Source organism: Gekko japonicus, unplaced genomic scaffold, assembly GCF_001447785.1.
Source record: "Gekko japonicus isolate JY-2015 unplaced genomic scaffold, Gekko_japonicus_V1.1 scaffold531, whole genome shotgun sequence".
In the NCBI taxonomy this organism is placed as follows: domain Eukaryota; kingdom Metazoa; phylum Chordata; class Lepidosauria; order Squamata; family Gekkonidae; genus Gekko; species Gekko japonicus.
In genome coordinates, this window is record NW_015162494.1 from 409,399 (window position 1) to 429,922 (window position 20,524).

The window sequence follows — 20,524 nt, forward strand, 5'->3', positions numbered from 1 at the left end:
AGCTCCCTGTAGGAAGGATTTGAAAAGAAACTCGGTTACCGTTATCGTTCTGAAGCCCATCCCCCTCATTTTTGTTTAAAATGCCTCATGCTAACCCCCGAAACACGTAATTCATGGCTTACTAAGACTGAAGAAAAAATGGCTTAAAACTCTGAGCAAAGCAATATTTATTGATGTGCTGCTGGTTGCTGGCTACTAGGCAGACACCAAACCAACTACAACCAAAGGTAAGTAATAACCCCCCCCCCTTATATTAGTGTTGCTTTTTAAAATAGAATTTCAAACCTTTCCCAAATAATAGAGCCTTTTATTTTTTTTATGTTTTGCTCTTTGCATGTCCGTCATTCATTGCAAGCTTTATTACTTGGTGTTGTCATGGCTACTGGCCAGGAGCCGAAATGGCTGCATCAGATGCTTTCCATCCAGCCACAATTACACTGAGAGTCTAACAGTCAGTCTCTAGTAATTAAAGGAGACAGGCTGGAAGGTGGGCTTGACAGAAATCGTTAACACGGCAGGTGGTAAAAGACACTGCAGAGTTTTCTGGGCCACCCATTACTGGCATGGAAGCCGCTGTAGTATCAACAATGTAATTACAGATGTAGCTGAAAATGAAGAGGACTTTGCTTTAGCTCCAAATAGCATCCTTTCAGGAGTTAAATGCCACCATGAGGTCCAGGGAGGGGAAAAGTTTAAGAAGGAAAGCGTCAATCTGTTTTAGAAGATGAATGGAAGCTGTTTTCTTTGCACTTCCTCACACATTGATTGTTGACTTTCAGCGTCTTCAGTCCTGCATTGGCCAGCAAAGGGCATCACAACCATATGAAGCCCAAACACAAGAGTCATCAAAAAGAAGGCAAAGGAAGTTTTCAGCTGTTCAGACAGATAATGACTTTGTTATAATTGATCCAAACAAAGTCATTATGCACAATCCTTAACCATGAAAAAAGTTTGGGCACTGACTGGCTGAAACCAATTCTAACACTTCTTTCACCCAGCAGCCCCCAAAGTGATGGAATTTTCTATCATCTGTCTTGATTTGGACTTGATGAGATTTAACCTGGCAGCAAATCCATCTTTGGCAATTTAACCCTGTTCTGTGTGGCTTTAAGACATTCTTTGTAGTATCACATCGACCACCCGTGCAAGGAGTTTGTGGAGGTAGATCTTCCTCACTGGTGACTGCTGAAAAGCTCATGCTGGTGATTGGCCTTCTAGGACAAAGTTCCATGTGGCCTGAGAATCGTACAAAGGATGGTGAATCCACCCAAATCACCCCTCCCTTGTGCCAGCAGAGGATTTGTGTGCATGCTTACTTAAATATTTATTACCCAGTTTCCCCCCAAAAGGGACCAAAATAAGACTGCAGCAATGGAAAAAAATGTAATGTAAGTAAAACAAACACAAATAACGTGATGTACCTTGGACCTGTCCTGGATCCAGTGAGTCAGTTTGTCCAGGTCCACAAAGCATGAGCTAGAGGCCAAGAACCCTTAGAGCTTGCCTTTTGACTTGCACACACACTTTATCTCTTATAAAGTACTGAGACTGAGGCATAGCGTAGTGATTTCAGCTCATACTTTATTCATGCATAGGAGAACTTGAGATAACTTGCGGGACCCATGGCCCGCTTATATTCCCGTTCTTAACCACACCCAGCACACTCACCCACACCCGTGATAGGTTTATTTACAAAGAACTCCCCGTATTGGTTCCCCCTAGGATCCGGGCTGGCTGGCTGGTTAGTTCTTGGATCCTTCGGTTCTATTGTCCTTGGATGCGAAGCTCCACCAGTCCGCATGGCCACATGCGGCCCCGACTGTGTGCGCGGTCTCCCTGGGTACACAACATCTCTGGACACAGGAGGGGAAAACAAACACTCAGGGCCATTTGTTGATGCTCATTCTGCCCCTCCTTGAAGCAGAAAATGTACTGCCAAACTTAGAATCTGGCCAAATTGGCTAACTATCAGCTGGTTTCAAATTTGCCCTATTTGGGCAAATTAATTGAGAGAGTGGTGGTGATGCAGAGCTTTATGGATGACACTTCCATGCTAGACCCCTTTCAGTCCGGCTTTTGCCCAGGCCATGGGTGGGAGACGGCACTGGTCACCCTCACAGACGACCTCCGAAGGCATCTGGATCAGGGGGGACAGGACGGCAGTGCTGTTGTTGTTGGACCGGTCAGCGGCGTTCAACACGGTCGACCATCAGTTACTGATCCACCACCTCACCGACACTGGGATTCAGGGGCTTGCCTTATAATGGCTTGTCTCCTTTCTCCAAGGCTGGGGACAAAGGGTGGCACTAGGGGATCAGACGTTCCGGAGGCACTCACTGATCTGTCGGGTCCCTCAAGTGGCAGTACTATCCTCGATGTTATTTAACATCTATATGTGCCCCCTTGCCCAGATTGCCTGGAGGCATAGGCTAGGGTGTCACCAATATGCAGATGACACCCAGCTATATCTGTTGTTGGGTGGCCAGTCTGACTCTACCCCAGAAGATCTGGACCAGGCACTGCAGGACGTGGCAGGCTGGCTTAGACTGAGTTGATTGAAATTGAATCCGATGAAGATGGAGGTCCTGTGCCTGAGTCGAAGTGGATCGGGGGTATGGATCCCACTACTGACCTTCGATGGGGTGCTACTGGTGCCAGTGCCGAGGGTCAAGAGTTTGGGAGTGCTCCTGGATGCTGCCTTAACAATGGAGGCCCAAGTAGCAGCCACGGTCAAGGCAGCCTTTTACCATCTCCGGCTGATCACGCAGTTGGTTCCCTTCCTCAAACGCAACGACCTGGCAACAGTGATCCATGCTATGTCCGGCTTGAGATTAGACTACTGTAATGCTCTCTACATGGGGCTGCCCTTGTCCCAAATCCAGAAGTTGCAGCTGGTGCAAAATGTGGCAGCCAGGCTGTTGATGGGCCTCTCAATTCAAGAGCACATCCAGCCTGTGCTGGATTGCACTGGCTGCCAATAGCATACCGGATTCGCTTCAAGGTGCTGGTATTGACCTTTAAAGCCTTATATGATCGGGGGCCTGCCTACCTGAGGGACCGCCTTTCCTCATATGTCCCCCAGAGAGCACTGAGGTCAGGGTCGCAAAATCGCCTGACTCTCCCTAGCCTGAAAGACGCCAGACTGGCCTTGACCAGGGACAGGGCCTTTTCAGTGGTGGCTCCATACTGCTGGAATGAGCTCCTGGAAGACATCAGCTCTTCAACCAGGCTTTCGATTAGGAGCTGCTACTGACACATCGGTAACATCTGAACTGTTAACAACTGAACAGCCAAGGCCCTTATACTAAGAATAATAAAAACAGCTAGCGGTACCTGCATAGGTACACCATACCACCTAGCATTGCTCTGAGACCACCATCTATACCTACAGCACTTTATATATATATCTAATTATTGTTCGAATTTTAGATCGTTGCAATGCTGATGCATCTATGTTTTTATTGTATTTAATCTATTGTATTTTAGCCTGTTGTGAGCCACCTGAGCCTGCCATGTGGGGAGTGCGGAATAGAAATCGAAAATAATAAATTAGAAACTGGCATTGTCACAAGTAAGCAGGTGCTGAAAAGCAAAACTGGAAAATTTGTGTACATGCAACCTGATGGCAAAATCCAGACAACATTAAAACAATTTTGTTTCCATGGGAGCACAATGTTAAGAAGAGAAGTGGAGATTGGATTAATACCCCGCCCTTCACTACCCGAAGGAGTTTCAGAGTGGTTTACAATCTCCTTCCCCTCCCCACAACAGACACCCTGTGAGGTAGGTGGTGCTGAGAGAGCTCTTTCAAGAACTGCTCTTGAGAGAACAGCTCTGAAAGAACTTATGACTGACCCAAGGTCACACCAGCAGCCACATGTGGAGGAGTGGGGAATCAAACCCAGTTCTCCCAGATTAGAGGCCATGCTCCTAACCACTACACCAAAGCACAGGGTTACCTCTTACTTTCAAAGCAATGGATGTTAAATAATTAACTGTGGGTGGATTGTGTCCCAAGTCTCTTTTCCTTCATCTGCTTGAGATCCTTTAATGATTGTAGAAAATATGAACAGTTTATAGAATTCCTGGCAGGCTTTGGTCTCATAAAACTCAAGTGACAACAAAACTCATGTGGCATATTGAATGGGTTGTTGGACTAAGAAGAGCTGGATTCAAATCTTCATTCACTGATAAAGTTACAGGGGCTTGTTGTGCGCAAATCACGCCTAACCTACTTCATAGAGGTTTTGTGAGAAGTGTGTTCTATATGTGTGCCCTTTGCTCCTGGACAGAATGCCCAGATAAAAATGTGAAACTAAACAAAGAGCAGCAATGCAATGTAGCATTAAGAGAGGTGAGATGAAGCTGTCACTCTATTAATCATTAAACTAGGTCTCTCTCAGGATATTTCAAAGTTCAGATTTGTAACTCTTCCATAAAGCTTAACTGCCAAATGAAATAGAGTATCAGACAGACAAAGAGGTTTCTGATATGCATGGGTACCTGCTGAGATGTGCCACCTAGACTTTAGGAACCTGTTTAAATAGGACGTGAACTCACTGAAGTTATTAGATGTGACTCAGAATCAAGATGTCTGAGCTTTGTTATTCTTCCCTGAAAAACAAGGTGAACTTTCTGAATTCCAAACATGAGCAAGCTCTCCTACCTACTTTCCAACCAACCTAATTGCTTATGTCCATCGATGTGCAATGAAGCCCTGCAGGAGAAAAAGACAGGACTCTGGCCTGAGCATCTTACAATCTAAAATTTGAGACTGTGCAAGAGCCAAGAATAGAAGCAAAGATAAGCTTCCTTGGGCCTGTCACTCTGAAAGGATAATGGTATTTTAATTTTAAAAAATTACTAAATACAGATTATTGGAGAAGAATAGGCATTCAGTTCAGATTCATTTAAACCGTTGTTACCCAAATCTGCTCATTCCAGTCAGTATTTCTTTAATGTGTATTTATATTGTTGGTTTTAGCCCTGGGTTGAAGTGCTAAATGCAAGTGTTACAGGGTTGGTTCTCTTTGTACAAATAGCACTGGAGTCTTTTGGCAACCACTGACCCACATCAGATGTTCAAAGGCTGTTTAAATTTAATTAAATAATCCACTTTCAATTCACTTTCAATGCACTTTCCAACTGGATTTTGCCAGTTCACATAATAAAATCCAGTCAGAAAGTGCACTGAAAGTGGATTGAAAGTAGATTATTTAGTGTATGTGACTACAGCCAAGAGGGATCCTGTACTCCAAGTTGTGTTGGTCTAGTCACAGCTGTCTCTCTCTGCTTCTCACTGTCTTCTATACTGTTTTTCACACACACCAGCCTGCCCCCTCCCTTCAGTGGGAGCGGCGATCTTCTCCACGCTCACATGATATTCTGAAAGAGCCCTCAAGGAATCATCTCTGAAGAATTAGCAGTCATTGAAGAAACACCATCCTACCATTCCAGAGTTTTTTTGCGGCAGAAATATATTCTGTTCCCAGTATAGTCCTGGTAGATACTAGATACGGGTCATCTTAAAGTTTAGTACAGGTCTTCAAGGAGCCTTCCCTCCTAATCTGTCACAATTTAGTGTTATAGGGTAGGATAGCGTTTGTGATGTGAAGAGAAAAGAGCTGGTATTGTTTTAATTGGGCTATAGAGGAGTTAGAGTAGGTGTATGCATCCTAAAAAAGGTAGCAACAGCTGAGCCTGCTAGCCCGGAAGCCTGTGGAGAAATGGAGACAGCACAGATCCAGGGATACATCCAGGATTGCTGGAGATACGGAGAGTAGAACAAGAAGTCTAAGATGTCCTGTTCAGCCAAAGCTCAGAGGGAGGCAGATCATCTAGAGGACAAGGCACAACTGCTTATTATGACAGCAGAGGAGACAGACTGGATCTATGAATCCAGATATGCCTATCTGGGGTCATCTGAGAGTGTAGTCCAGGTTTCTGGCACCCCCCCCCCCCCAAAAGGGTTGCCAGGTCTCACCTGACCACCGGCATGGGATGGGGAGGTAGGGTTGCCATATCCAGTCTGGGAAACTCCTGGGGATTTGGGGATGGAGCCTGGGGAGGTCAGGGACCTCAGTGGGGAACAGTACCATAGAAACCACCCTCCAAAGCAGACATTTTCTCCAGGGGAACTGATCTCTGTAGTCTTGAGATGAGCTGTAATTCCAGGGGAAGCGCGGTATGCCTACCCCCAGAACATCCTAGTCGAACATGGCAAGTTTGGAGCAATAAAGAATACATGGCCACACAATATGAATTACGAACCACTCTCTATTCCACTTATATTCCATCTGTCTACCACCACTGAACCTGGCAGCACACACACAGTATTCCCAGGACATCTCCCAGCCAGCTACTGATTTGAGCCAGATCAGCTTAGATTCCACAAGGATGGTGGCTCACAGGCCTCCAAATGTATTCTAGCTATGTATAAGCCATGTTCTTAATTATATTTGGACCATAAAACACATGAAAAAATAACACTAGGCTGTTATAAAGTAACAAATTACTTAATTGGAACCACTATTATAGAAATTATAATTGATAGAATTCTGGTCTTTGAATATCTGTCTAACAAGCTGTCCATTAAAATGCATGACGGTATTTTTTAAGCACCTGTTTATGAAAATGTAATGTAATCACTGGAATTAGTTTAAATAGCATCCATCGTTCTAAACAGAGCCTAGGATTCATTGCTACTTTTCAGCACATTCATAATTTCGTGCTGGCTGTGGACTTGTGCAATGCTATTCAGTGGAAATTTTAAAATATATCGACCTGAGAAACATTGGAACCCTTGCTTGGTTTTCTTTTAAAGTAATCCTTTTACTTTGCATATGTCAATCAGATTATGGAAGAATGAAAGGTCTATTTTTCATGCCCCAATAGAACTAGGTATTCCTGCTTATAAACAGAAAAATAAACTGAAGAAACCCAGTCATAATGTCAGTCACAAAAAACAGTGAGCACCATGGGACTTCTCAAATGTCATTGGCATCCCACCGAAAAAAGTTTAAAATTAATTGATGAGATGTCTGGCATCTTAGCTGGTCATATGAACAAAGAAAGTGTTTGGGGGGGGGATAGAATTAGCATACCAAAATTTTGTTTCATTTTTCCTTAAGAGACTGGTTCCGTGGTTTGCAATACATTCTTTCTCTCTGACTCTGGGAACTGTCCCTGCCCTGCCATCCTGAGCAATGCCAGTGATTGGCACTGCTGACCTGGCAGCCTTTAGGCAGTGCAGAACCACGAACCAAGGGGCACTGGGAGATTCCAGAGATTCACTGCGGCCTATGCAACTTAAGGATGTTGCAGACTTCACAAAATTGGCTTGATGCTTTGCTCAGAGTTCAAATTGGACATGACATTGTATAGCTTTCTGTGCCTGGCCAACCACTGCTTCTACAGCCTTTCTGGCATAAGTTGCACTGTATGCTACAGGATAATGGAGAGGTCAGGCCTTGGTAAATAAGCTGTTTATGTGTTGCATCTTATAGTAGCTTTTAAGTCTGTGCAGCGGTTGGACAGAACCTTCATCTGTGAAGACTTGCATTCCTCAAGGTCATGGTCAGGTCATTAAAGTCTGTGATCACTTTTTGATCATAGATCTGTCCCATTTTGCCCTTGTGTATTCAAGAATACATTGTTTAAATGGCTGCACATGTACAGTGTATGTTGTTGTTGTTGTTCAGTCGCACCGTCGAGTCCGACTCTTCGCGACCCCATGGTTTAAATGCACTGGTTTAAATGGCAGCAGATGTGCTGCTTTCTGCTACTGTGTGGATGCTAGTGGTGGCATTCATCATGTCAGTGTGTGCTCAGAAGAACTGATCAAAAAATTCACAACTCCCCTCTGTGACACAGAGCGACTAGGGTTATATGTGGGTTGTACACCTTTTAAAAAAAGAACTCTTATGAGCAGCCACAGTCAATCAGAAGAAGAGGAGGAGGAGGAGGAGGAGGAGTAGGAGTAGGAGGAGTAGATTGGATTTATACACCATCCTTCACTTGGAGTTTCAGAGCAGCTTACAATCTTCTTTCCCTTCCCCTCTCCACAACACACACCCTGTGAAGTAGGTGGGGATGAGAGAGCTCTTTTGAGGACTGCTCTGAGAGAACTTTGACTGACCCAAAGTCACACCAGCAGCTACATGCAGAGGAGTGGGGAATCAAACCCAGCTCTCCTAGATTAGAGTCCTCACTTTTAACCACTACACCAAACTGGCTTAACCACTGGCACCAAACACCCCTCACCCCACACACAGACAGACACACACAGAGTACAATTTATATGAGAAAGTGTGAGGGAGTCCATGCACAAATTATTCCCCATCCAGACAATTCCACTGTCATTAGTGAACATCAAGACAAGAAGAGATTTAAGAGGTAAAGGTAGACACTTGGCACATATTTGTGTACTTAACAGCGCTCTCCTATAAGCTTGTTTTTTCCTCCCCCGTTTGCTCTTTTTGGGTCGTTTGTCCGATTCTTGGGAATGGCCTTCCACAGGAGGTTCAGAAGGCACCTTCAGTACCATTTTTTTTTGGGGGGGGGGAAGGAACGCAAGGGCATCCTTCTTTAGGAAGCTTGTTCTTGGGGTTATTATGGTTTGAAGCTGAGGTCTGCCTTGGGATTAGAAATGAAAGGAATTTACTATATGGCTGACTGTGTCTATGCTAATATGAACGGTCTAGTTTTTTTATCGTTTTATTCTCTGCCGGACTGGCACTTTGTTAGCTGCATTGAACCTTTGGAAAAAGGCAAGATGGAACTATTAAAACAAAGAATGTGAGAAACAGCTGACAGGGAGGTAGCAGCAGACCGGTGGGGAACTGCAGGGAAATATGCGAAGGCAAATGAAGCCTCTGGATGAACATAATACGCAGCTGTTGCTTCACTGCTAGAAGCTTTCACTACAATCGTGAGCAGTAAGGAATGTTCTGTCTAATTGCATTTTCCCCAGGGAAATGGAAGCTTTGAAACTGTTTTGCAACCTGAGGATCAGCAAGAAACGTACTACTTTCAATCATATGCAGTCTGGTTTTTCTATACAAATGACACGGAAGGAACCAACTAAGACTGAAAAGGATGAGCTAAAAGCAGGACTCCTGATCTGTGTAGCCCAGGCTACTCCTATCTTGTAAGATCTCAGAAGCTAAGCAGGGTGCTTGAATGAGAGGAAGTTTAGGCTTGCTATGCAGGCAAGGTAAACCACATCTGAGCATCTTTTGCTTTGAAATCTATAAAGGCTCGCCATAATTGGGCCGTGACCTCATGGCGCAAAAAAAAAAAAAAGCACGAAAGCACTTCTGATATGTTATGTGCACAGCCTCGAAGTTTATCTTGTATCTTCCAGAGAACTGTGAAAAGAAGTCATTGTTAAGGACAGACATGTTTTATTTATGTTGTGCTGTTCTTGCAGTGCATCAGGGAATAGTATCGCCTACTAAATAAGAGTTGTTCTAGGTGAGCCACAGAATCACATGGTTCATGATGGGAGGCTTTCTATCTGACAAATGATACAGGACAAAAGAGTTCATGGGCAGTCAATGAAGGCACACAGAGAAATAGAAGTAGTAATTCTCATCTCAAAAAAACTTAAATATAATTTTTTTGCATTTATTCAGATGCATTTGAACAGCAGCTTCAAGAAAATGGTCTAATTATGCAACTAGACACATCTGAATTTGTTCAGATGCACTAGCAAACCGGATGTAATCAGTACTGGTGATAGGGTTGGCCAAGTCGTACTCAAGAAATAGCGGGGGGAATCCAGGATGTCCCCAGGAGTCCTCTGGAATCCGGGAGTGACATCATTGCCTCAGGCACATTGGGGGCAGGGCCACAATCATTCGAGGGAAAACCATAGAATCTCCCCTCGAATGAAATAGCGTCCCCCCCACAATGTGCCTGACATGATGAGGTCACCTCCAGGTGACGTGTTCACACTGAGCACGTCACACACTTTGGGAATGGGGTTCCCCCCGGTGGCCCGATCCGGCCCGGCGGGGAACGAGCGGGCAGGGGTTTTCTAACTGGCAACCCTAACTGGTGAGCATTTAAGCTTCCTGAGTGTGACCTTGATAAGGTTCAGATACATAGGTATTATGGCAATCTCATCTCTTGCTTGCTTTCTAGGTACCGCCATCTTTCACCTGCTAGTGATTTTGTGAAAGCTGCTAAGGAGAACTCTGGATCTCACCTCCAAAGTAGCTGGCTGGTGAACTTATATAGTAAAGGTTCTTGCATAAATCCTCCATACCTAAAGTCATAGTAGGAAATATTTATACATATGAATTTACCTAAAACATATTTAAACAATTTTGTCAAAGCATTCCTGGACTCTTGATATGCAGTATTTTGGGGCTGATTCATATTTGGCACAGCAGGAGATGGGGGTTGCCACCAGTGCTCCCTCTAAGCTGTGGATTCTTGTGAGCAAAAATTTGTGAGTTACTGGCATTAAAGTTGTGAGCGAGCGATTTGGCTACCGCATAAATTAGGCCTATTCTGCATCTAGCATTTGGTCTGTTGTTTTACCAAACCCACACTAGAACCGAAAAAGATGCGGCTCAAAACCACATTCAGATACCCCGGGCCAACGCTGTACTAACTGCAGAGTCAGCCCTGAATGGCCATAAAACGGCCATGAATCTTTGCAGACGGTACCATAAAACCGAGAGATCAAATGAAGCGAAAGTGGCATGCAGTCTGGACACTGCCATAAAATCTGACAATCTATCAAAGTGAACGTGGCCTGCAATGTAGAGGGAAATTTCTGTTCCAGCAAGTGTTTGGTAAAACAGTGGAGCGAATACTAGATGCAGAATGGGCCTTAGTTTGCTCTGGAGCCCTCCTTCCTGAACTAAATGAAAATGTGTGAGCCGGGGGCTAAAAAACTGTGAAATAGCTCACACTAACTCAGCTTAGAGGGAACACTTCCACTGTTTGTTACCAGACAGGGCCCTTTACGCTTTCAATCGATTCAGGAGCATCAGGATAGTGAGATCTCACCATAATTGTTTCCTGTTACTCTTTTTACTTCCTCAATTTTCAGGCAGAGTATATTAATAGAAAGGGGTGCCAACTGTTTGGAGGGGAAAATATGCCCTATCCCTTTACTGGAATCTTATTTACCAGGCGATGTGATTGCCTCCATACAATGAAAAGCTTTAGTTGCCCATTTCCGCACATCAAGCCTTTATTAAAGGGACAGGACATTGGTTGCTAAGGCACTACTGGAGACGAATCTAGCTGTTCTGCTGCAGACCGACACGGCCACTCTCTGAAGAATCTCCATGGAACAGGCATCTGTTCTTAGCAGGAATCAATAAACGATTTACCTCCATTTTATAAAACGTGTGTGTGTGTGGGGGGGGGTGTAAAGCCAAATTTGTGTCCCCCTAATACATTTGTCTCCGTCAGGCTCTGCGGCAAGCAGGTATCAGATGAAGGTGCAACCAGGTCGCCATGCAGCCTGAAGATTTAAAGAGCAACGTCCAGTGTCTGGGAGAGGAAGTGGTACATCCAGCTGCTGACTCTGTTGTTCATCCACTGTGTGTCTCTTTCATTGTGCCCCCACATCTTTTGGGGAACATATAGGGTTAGGTCCAAAAGAATCACAAGGGGAGGTTATGCTTATGGAACATAACTTTCTGACATTGGTTTGTCCCGAGGCACCAACCACACGTGAAAAGCTCCTTCCTGAGGATCAAGGGACCCCTGGAACAGGACATGAAGCAGCACGGGGTAGAGGCAGTAGCTCAAGTGAGAGTCCTGCAGAAATTTCAGAGACCTTCTCCTGTAGGAGGAGAAGTGCCTTCCACTTGTGCACGGCACCTTTGGCTCCATCCCATAGCCTTTACAGCTAATTATATAATAGTCTATATATGGGGGGGAGGGGTATCTCCAGCAACTGTATGCATAAGGGTTCCCCCCCCACACACACACACATTGCAATTTTAGTCCCCAAAAGACTATTATATTTACTTGGCCATTTGCTCTGGGAACCTGCTTGGAGAACTTAGGCTGGAATATCAGAGTTACAGCCAGTTTCTTTCAAAACTGTGATGCAAAACCACAGTTATTTGAATGAACTGACAAATAAGCCACCTATCACCAAATGGCTCTTGTGTGAAAAGGAAGAGGTGTTTTATTAATACTTTTCAATATTGTAATGCTGGCTCTGATGGCTTATTTTTGCAGAAAGGTGCCCTTTGATACAAATATTTCTAAAAGAGTTTGACATTTGGATAAGCATGAGGTCTAGCATTAAAATATTGAAACGGGCCACAAATGGGTATTTGGAGGAAAGGTTTCACCTAAATGGAATGTGATGAATGCAGTCTTCTGCAAAAACTCTTAGGAGGGTGAATCCAGATGAGACAAATTAGGATGCATTAAAATATTGCTCAACAATGCAATTAACCTTTCCAAATTGCAGATGAAACACAGTAACAAGTGAATACAGTGCTTGCATTAGTCTGATAAAACAGACTGTACAGAAAAATGACAAGTGCTGAAAGACTAAACAGAAACCTCATTTCTATGTTTATTAGAAAGAATCTCCAGGTGTGGGAGAAAGGCAGGATAGCGACATGTAAACAAACAAACAAACAAACAAATGAGTAGAAAGTTTTTTTAAAAAAAACTTTTTCCTCATCATGTTCCCATGAAAATGCCACCCTTAGCCTATGGTTATCCCCTAGTGGGAACTACCTTAATGGTAGTGATTTTCAATAAGAAAAGGGCAGGAGAAGAAAGAGTAAAAACCCATTCCTTTTGCACCTTTTTTTCCTGTCCAAAAGCAGCTCCACTGCCTTCATTTGAAAAGGAAAAAAATAGCCTTTTAAAAATAATGGAACAACATGAAACAATATGCAGTACTCTTACAAACAGTGAAGTTTGCTTTTACAGGAAGAAAGCATAAGAATTACCCACCCTTACAGTATACACTGCACCAATCACTAGTCTGAGCAGGTTGCAGTTTGGTGAACCTATGACCATGTCACCCTGAAGATGCCTGATTTCATCTATGATTCATGCAATGGTTAAATGGGAAAACTCACTCGAGGACAAGTAATTCTGTTGCTTTTCTGCATTCAGAAAGATTGGATAATCCTCTCATACCCGATGCAGAACCAAGGGTGAACTATGTACCCTCAGTAGCTAGGGCTGCCAACCTCCTTGGAGTTCTCCTTGTATTTCAACTGATCTTTGCACTAAGGAGATCAGTTGTACTTGGTGCCTGAACTCTGACATTATATCCTGTGGAGGTCTCTCCCCTCCCCAGACTCTACCTCCAAATCTCCAGGGACTTCTTAACCTGCAGTTGGCAACTCTGTTATTGCATCACTGCTGAGCTGCCTCCTATCAAAAGTCTACCCTCCCTAGGTTCTGCCCCCAATTTCCAAGAATTTCCCAACCTGGAGTTGGCAACGCTAGTAGAGGCAGATGGGCAGAAGACAAGGCCAGAGCATACAGAGTTGCAACAGGGAACATCCTCTGTAGCCAGATGCTTTGCACTCATAGGAGGCTTTTAACTCTTTAATTAACATATGTTTTATGGAAAAGTAGCTTTCCTTTTATGGCACTTGGCTGTTACTTGGCACATAGTTATAAATAAGAACTTAAGAGAGGCCAATGTTGGATCAGGCTAATGGCCCATCTAGTCCAACACTCTGTCACACAGTGGCCAAAAATACCAGGTGCCATTAGGAGGTCCATCAGTGGGGCCAGGAAACTAGAAGTCCTCCCACTGTTGCCCCCCCCCCCAAGCACCAAGAATACAGCGCATCACCTGCCCCAGCCTGTGAGTTCCTATCTATACCTTGTGGCTAATAACCACTGATGGACCTCTGCTCCATATGTTTATCCAGTTCCCTCTTGAAGCTGTCCGTGCTTGTAGCTGCCACCACCTCCTGTAGCAGTGAATTCCATGTTTTAATCACTCTTTGGGTGAAGAAGTACTTCCTTTTATCTGTTCTAACCCGACCGCTCAGCAATTTCATGGAGTGCCCACGAGTTCTTGTGCTGTGAGAAAGGGAGAAAAAGTACTTCTTTCTCGACCTGCTCTATCCCATGCATAATCTTATAAATCTCGATCATGTCACCCCTCAGCCATTGTTTCTCCAAGCTAAAGAGCCCCAAACACTTTAACCTTTCCTCATAGGGAAAGTGTTCCAACCCTTTTATCATTCTAGTTGCTCTTTTCTGCACTTTTCCCAATGCTGTAATATCCCTTTTGAGGTGGGGTGACCAGAACTGTACACACTACTCCAAATGAGGATGTACCACCTATTTATATAGGGGAATTATGATACTGGCTGATTTGTTTTCAGTTCCCTTCCTAATAATCCCCAGCATAGCGTTGGCCTTTTTTATTGCAGTCACACACTGTCTTGACATTTTCATTGAGTTATCTACTATGACTCCAAGATCTCTTGGTCAGCCTCTGCCAGTTCAGACACCATCAATGTGTATTTATAGTTAGGATTTTTTGCTCCAATGTGCATCACTTTGCACTTGGCCACATTGAACCCCATTTGCCATGTTGACACCCACTCGCCCATCCTCGACAGATCCCTTTGGAATGCCTCACAATCCTCCTTGGTTCTCACCACCCTGAACAACCTTTTGTCATCTGCAAATTTAGCCACTTCACTGCTTACTCCCAACTCCAAATCATTAATAAACAAGTTAAAAAACATCAGACTGAATACTGATCCCTGCGGTACCCCACTGCTTACCACCCTCCACTGAGAAAATTGCCCATTTATACTCACCATTTATACTAACCAATGAATTATTGGTTCATTATTGCAATGTTAAACCACAGCAACTCTGTAGTCTTGAACTTATACATTAATATTAGCATGAACGACTACAAAGTGTCAGCTTTCTCCTAGAAGCCTGCATTTTATTATTTGGCATCTTTAGTTTCAGATTTCAGAGATCTGTCCCTGTCCTGTGCTTACCTGATCTTTGGAAAGAGTACGATGTCAGCCTTAAGCAATCAATTAGGTCATCTTTCCTCAAAGTACTGCATCTTCTTAATTTAGCACGGGATACCAAGTTTACTCTTTTTTGACTTCAGATTCCCTGAGGGGCAAGAGATCTTTGGCAACTTTAAATTATATAAGCTCACAAAAAGCTAATGATGGAGATCAAGTAGCAGCCATCAAAGCAACTGAGCTACTGGGAGCAGGCTGACATTTCGGCAGCAGCCCATTTACTGAAGGAAGTGCTGCCCTGCAGCAGACCTGAAAATAAGTGACTCTGCATCCATGTTTTCCATTGTCCTATTTACATTTGAAAACAGGAGAGCAGCTTATATATGTTTACTGTGTTGGCCTCTCTGGACTTCTTTTGAAAGTGGAAATAGATAAATAAATAGCCTTTGTCTGAACAACCCCCTTTAAAGACTGAAAAACCCTTCAAGGAGCTTGCTCAGATGCTCTTTTCTTGGTCATTCCCTCCCTCTTCCTTTGCCTTCTTGATGTTGGGCTGTATTTGAACTTACATCCAGTTACTGTGTGTTTAGCAAGATACATGTACATTAGACACACATCTGGGCGAATGGGGCCAGCTTCATACTTGGTCCAGATTGCTGGAGAAGCGACAGCCTGTTTAGAGTCTAGTTATTGTAAACAGAAGAAGAGAAGACATTGGATTTATACCCCGCCCTTCACTCAGAGTCTCAGAGCATCTTACAAACTCCTTTCCCTTTCCCTCCCCACAACAGACACCCTGTGAGGTAGGTGGGGCTGAGAGAGCTCTGAGAGAACTGCTCTTTCAAGAACAGCTCTGACATAACTATGGCTTGCCCAAGGTCATCCAGCAGCTGCAAGTGGAGGAGTGGGAATCAAAGCCGGTTCTCCCAAATTAGAGTCCCCAGATTAGAGTCTGCGCACTTAACTACTGGCTCTGCTGCGGAAAGGGTAGTTTAGTCCACTAAATTGTACCCTAGGGGGAGCCGTGGAGCATTCTCTAGTGTTTAGGGTTTATTGAATGTTTTCTCTTACAGTTCAGCCTACCTCTTGTTGTTTTCTCTTTTCTGCTGTGTCTGAGTACGAGTTAGTGCTTATGCTATGAAGACCTCTCTGCTGCATCAGTGTCCTGCAGTCAGTTATTGTCTTTTTGCAAAATCCTGTTGCCATAAATTCCGTGAAAATAAACTCCAAAGCGTGGATTGGATTATTTCTGAACTCTGATGACACAGATTCACCCCAGGGAAGCCTAATCACAAAACAGAAACCTACCTTCTGCCACCTCTCTGACTCATGTTCTAAAGGAGCTGCAGGTCTAGGTTTAACACCCAGCTGCAGGTCTAGGCTAAACACTCACTTCTGAGGAATCTTTAAAACAGGTGGATGAAATTCTGAGATAGTACTGGAAAGAAAACAGAGACTGGAATAATGTAGAATAACCAGGGGTAATTTTATTGCGTGAAATGCCAAAAGACACTGATATTGTCAGAACAATATCAGAAGATGAGAAGGTTTTTATACACTGCTTTTCTCCACCCTAAAGAGTCTGAAAGCCTTCCCTTCCTCTTTTTGTAGCAGGAACTCCTTTACATATTAGGCAACACACCCCTAATGTAGCCAATCCTCCAAGAGCTTACAGTAGACCATGTAAGAAGAGCTCTGTAAGCTCTTGGAGGATTGGCTACATTAGGGGTGTGTTGCCTAATATGCAAAGGAGTTCCTGCTACAAAAAGAGCCTCAGACACCCTGTGATTTGGGGGGGGGGACTAAGAGAGTTCTGAGAGAACTGTGACTGGCCAAGCTCACTCAGCTGGTTTCATGTAGGGAATCAAAACTGGATCTCCAGGTTAGGGGCTGCCACTGTTTACCACTACACCATGCTGGTTCCATGCCTGTAGTGTACGCACACACACACACACACAATATTGTGTCATGTGTAACTCCAGGGAACGTTTGGGGCAGAGGTAGCAGGGAAATAGGGTTGCCAACCTCCAGGTGGGGCCTGGAAATCTCCCAGATTTACCACTGACCTCTAGACTGTAGAGATCAGGTCCCCTTGAGAAACTGGGCTCTTTGGAGGACGGACTGTATGCATGACACAAACTCCTCCTTTTTTCAGGCTCCATCCCTACATATCCAGGAATTTCCCAACTCAGAGTTGGCACCCCTACAGGGAAGAAGTATAGTACCTGTTCATGTGTAATTCTTTGTGGGGAACACACCTGGGGTATTTTCCAAACCTCTAGCTAGCTGATAGCCTTCAGATTTACACAGACCTGTATGCTTTGTATTCTTGGTGCTTGGGGGTGGGGGACAACAATGGGAGGGCTTCTAGTGTCCTGGCCCCACTACTGGACCTCTTGGTGGCACCTGGTATTTTTGGCCACTGTGTGACAGAGTATTGGACTGGAGGAGCCATTGGCCTGATCCAACATTGGCTTCTCTTATGTTCTTAAACTAGGAGGGCTGGGTTTCCAGGAAGCATGCTAGATGAGGTCACGTGAAGACCACAGCAAGCTCATACAGGTAAACATCCAAGGGGGAGATCCACAATAGAGTCCAGGGGTACAGAACATAGAAGCAGCCATGTGAGGGGCCGGATGGGAGCTCAGGCTATGCAGGAGGGCAGGGCCTCAAAATCAGATGGCTGAGCATGAGCTGGAATAAAAACTCAGCTCTTAGTAGAGGCCCTATGGTTGGAGGGAGATTTCAGGTGGAGTCAGAAGGAAGCGTTCTGACTGGTTTGGGGGGGGGTTCATACTGGGGAGGACGTGCTTTCCAAACAAACTGAGCAGGAAGAAAGAGGGATTATAGTTGGGCCTGGAGAGCGCCTGATATTATAACCGATCTCCAGACTACGGAGCTCATTCCTCTGGAGGGAATGGCTGCACTGGAGTGTGAGGTCCATGATGTTACACCCTGCTGAGCTCCCTCCCTGAACGCCACTGTCCCTAGGTTCCATCTCCCCTAATCTCCAGGGATTTCCCAACCCTGAGTTGGCAGTAGGGTTGCCAAACCCCCCGCTTTGCCAGGGGTCCCCCATTTTGGGGGGGTTTCTACCCGCCGCCGGCTAGATGGCCGGCAGGGGAAGCCCCACCCCCACCCCCAGCACCCACAGCCACCCATCTCTCTCCCTTTAAATGTGTGGAACCCATGTTTCCTCCCAAGCCTGATCTCCCCAAGCTTGCAGGGAAATGCCAGCTTCGTGCTTATAAAAGGGAAACACTGCTGCTCTTAAAGGGGAAAAGCCGGCTCCTGCATTTAAAAGGGAAACGCCGGCTCCTTTAAGTGCAAGGAACTGCCGTTTCTGAAGATCTGGCACATGGGCGGGTTGGGGGGGGTGGATGTCCCCAACGTGACGTCATCACGTTGGGATGCCCCGCCCCCTCCAGGAACGCCCCCAAAGTCCCCCGCTTGGGGTGGAAGATGGACTTGGCAATCCTAGTTGGCAGTCCTAGTTAGAGGTGAGACAGGTGTCAGCTTCAGAAGTAAAATTCATTAAATTACAGGCTGAGATCATTGGGGTGGGGTGGACGGTCAATTGTTCAGCAAGATTAAAGCAAAACAATGAAACATTGTCCTTTAAGAACAACTTGCTTAGATCATAATGCTTCGAATACTGGTCATGGAGTGCCGGATTAGGTTAATCTTTCTCTGGGATCCTTTGTGCCAGAATCCACTTTCTGCACCTCAGTAATGCAGCCATTGTCTTCTCATGGGCATGATTAAGTAGCCAGCTCCTGCTTATACTTCTGATCAGTCTTGTCTTCTTTGTCTGACAAATATCCAGTATTTGGCTTGCATGTTTCTCATAGGCAAAAGTTTCCTGGGATTTCTTGAGAAATGGCAGAACAGGTGGGCTGGTTGCAGGCCAAGGCATAGAAACTAATGCCAATAAAATGGAGGCAGAAATGTAATGGCAATAATCCTTGAATTAACGTTTATTTTGAAAATGTCTATCCTGCTTTCTGCACTAAGAACCCAATATCTGATCTATCCAAGAACTAAGACCTGCTTTGCTCAAGACTCAGGTGCATGAGTCAGGTTCCTGAGACTGGTGCCAACAGTACTGTATCTTAGACATGGTTCCAGCTGAGCTTAAATACTCCTTCAAGGAGGTGAAGGCACAGTCCCTGCCTCTCCAGAAGCAGACTTACAGTTCTTAAAGGCATGATGTCTGGTTATGGCTGCAAATACTCTAACAGGGCTGGGGCGGCTCTTGACCTTGTGTGGTCAGTTGGGGAGAGGCCTTCAGAACTACAGCAGCTTCTGGGATGGAGAATTCAGGGTCTAAGCCAAAAGGCAGGATTGTGTCCCATGGACAGCACAGACCAAGTCTTCTACGGCTCCATCAACAAATATAACAGTACTCCTGGAGACATCTCAGCTACTTTCCTCTGAGGTAGTTTCAGGGGCTCAGCTTCCTCCTCTTCTGAGCCTTCAGCCTTTTTACTGGGTGAGGAGAAGTCAATGCTCTGTTCCATGACAAAACGAAGAACTGAACATTTGTTCCGGGTTGAAACTCCAGTAAACCCAGGCACCAGCCAGGCCCTGACCATCTTGGCTTCACTGCACACTCTCAGTAGGACCACAAACAATCTAGTCATTATTATATCCCTGGTCAATACAACTCAGCTGTGGTTACAAAAGCAGTAAAAATCACAGAGAGAATATATAGTTTAAAGACAGTTTAAAACACTAGGAAATAGAACTTCAAGCACTAATGTCAATATAATGCTGCCAGAATGACTGTAGATTGACAAAAACCAACCGAGCAGGACTGGAATGGTATCACCAGGGAGAGGAAGTGAGTATTTCCATGGCAACAAAGAATAAATTATTCAAGAAAAGAAGGTAGGAAATGGGGATTCTTAAGGAGGATGATTCAAACAGTAGTCTCTCTTCAAATTGTGAATGCAAGCAAACTGAAACATATTGTGCCCAGCTCTGAGAGAGAAAGTGAGTGAGAAAGAGAGAACAATCACAGAGAAATTGAATACTGTGCATTTAAGAAGTTTCCTAAACAATCTAATCTTTCCTATGAAAGTTAGTAGCAGATGCTTGTGTCTGCAGGAAGAAAACTTTGATTAAAAAGAAATTTCTATATACGCGTTAACAACAAAACAGTACAATGCATGAATAAAAATATCAGAAGGAGCAACATGAATAAAGTTGAAAAGCAATATATTACATCAAAGAAAAGTTGTTGGGGTGGTGTAATAAAAAGTGGAGAGGGGAATGTAATCAAAAGGCAGGAGGAGCATAGGTGGCGCTGTCCCATGCATACATTCAGATGCCTTCTAATGTATCAGACCATTGATCTATCAGGGAAATTTTTCTTCTCAGACTAGCAGTGACTCTCTGGGGTCTCAGGCAGAGGTCTTTCACTAACAACAAAATAACATCTTCCTTTTCACTGGAGATGTTTGGGGGATCCCATCATACCTGAGGCTCCTGTGCCTTTGCAACCCGCATTGGCAGACCACAGGGACACTGAATTGTCCCTGTCTCTGCATGCCTTGAGAGTC